The sequence below is a fragment of the Artibeus jamaicensis genome, unplaced genomic scaffold, assembly GCF_021234435.1.
Source record: "Artibeus jamaicensis isolate MK-2021 breed Jamaican fruit bat unplaced genomic scaffold, CSHL_Jam_final contig_240, whole genome shotgun sequence".
Lineage (NCBI taxonomy): Eukaryota > Metazoa > Chordata > Mammalia > Chiroptera > Phyllostomidae > Artibeus > Artibeus jamaicensis.
In genome coordinates, this window is record NW_026521506.1 from 18,542,447 (window position 1) to 18,544,290 (window position 1,844).

Here is a 1,844-nt window from a genome sequence, read left to right on the forward strand (position 1 = left end):
TGGATTGCTCAGTGGATTGAGCAGTGGACTGCAAACCAAAGAGTCACCAGTTTAATTCCAGTCTAGGGCACATGCCTGGGTTGCAGGCCAGGTCCTCAGTAGGGGACGCACAAGAGGCAACCACACACTGATGTTTCTCTCCCTCTCCTTCTCCTTCCCTTCCTTTCCCTTCTCTTCTCTCTAGAGATAAATAAATAAAAATCTTTAAAAATTTTGTTTGGCTTGTTTAAACCCAGTGCTTCCATTCTTATTTGACCACAGAATCCTCTGTCATACTACTTTTATCAATATGTTCAAAGCCTGATATACCAATTTATCAGTTTCTTCCAGAAAATCATTGGATAAGATGTTAATAGCTTATTCATTACTTAGACCCATGTTCTTTTTTACTTACAATTTACTGAGAAAAATTGAGTTTTTTAGCTTATCAACCTGAATTTTTATTAATTAATAAATTTTATTTTATAGATAAATTTACAATTCAGAACTGAATGGAAAGTACAGGAAGTTCCCACAAACTTCTGCCTGCGCACAAGCACAAACTCCCCCACTATGGATATCCGGCACCAGCATAGTACATTTGTTACAATCAATGAACTTACACGGACAAGTCATTATCATCCAAAGCCCATGATTTACATTAGAGTTCACTCTTGGGTATATCTCAAGTTTCATCCATGAATTGAACTTCCTCATCAGTTTTGAACCTCTACTGGTATTGCTCTTTTATTTAAAACAGGGGTATAAGTAATGCATTTTTAAGACTCAGGTTTTCAAGACTCAGTAAGGTCCTTTATAAAGAACTACTGCAGCCAGAACTTGGTTATATTGGGTTGGCCAAAAATTTAATTTAGATATTTCCATGCAATAAAATACACATTTTGGGTTTTTTTATTGTTGTTCAAGTACAGTACTCTCCATTTCCTCCCAACTACATACCTCAGCCCTACCCATCCCCGAATCCCACCCTCAAACCTACCCTCTTTGGCTTTGTCCATGTGTCCTTCATACATGTTCCTTGATAAAAATATGGAATGCTTCACCAATTTGCATGTCATCCTTGCACAGGGAACATGCTAGTCTCTGGGTTGTTCCAATTTTAGTATATGCGCTGCTGAAGCAAACACAAGACACATTTTTCCTGTTCACCCATAACTTTATTAATTTGGATATTTTGAGTATGTTGACTATCTCCTGTGTGGTAGAATGATGATTGTTCTCAATTAATGTCTCAATTTGATTGCTATTGACTTCAACTGTTCTACCTGACCATTGAGCATTGTTCAGTCAGAAATCTCCAAAATGAAACTTCATAGACCACTTTTTACATGTTCAATCAGTCACAGCACCTTCTCCATACACTGCACAATTTTTATTGTTTCAGTTGCATTTTTATCTTTATTGAAATAATAAAACAATATGATGAACATGTTGTGTATTTTCTTCCACCTTCAAAATTAAAATGGCTACACAAAAAATCACCAATTTTAACAAGTTTTTAAAATGCATGCTGATATGACGGCTGTCACAATACAATCTAACAAAGTTTTTTTTATTTTTTATTTTTATTACTTTTATTTAGTTATTTTTCAAGTACAGTTTTTTTTGTCTATTTCTCGCATCCCAGCCTCCCCCGCCCTTGCTTCCCACCTCCCTCCCATTTCCACCCCCCTTAGTTCTCGTCCCTGTGTCCTTCCTATTTGTTCCTCCAAATCCCTCCCCCTTTATCCCCTTAACTTCCCTTCCTTCTCCCCTCTGGTCACTGTCGCCTTGTTCTCTATTACGGTGTCTTTGTTTTGTTTTGTTTTTTTTTCTGTTTGCTTGTTTGTTTTGTTGTTTCGCTT

General features: G+C 36.8%; 1 non-coding gene across 1 annotated transcript; it reads right to left on the bottom strand.

Moving 5' to 3' along the window:
* Positions 1-1,023: 1,023 nt before the first annotated feature.
* LOC119037845 (U6 spliceosomal RNA) lies at positions 1,024-1,127 on the bottom strand. The gene has a single exon (XR_008391059.1). It is a non-coding gene; the product is annotated as a U6 spliceosomal RNA (small nuclear RNA).
* Between the last annotated feature and the right edge of the window lie 717 nt (positions 1,128-1,844).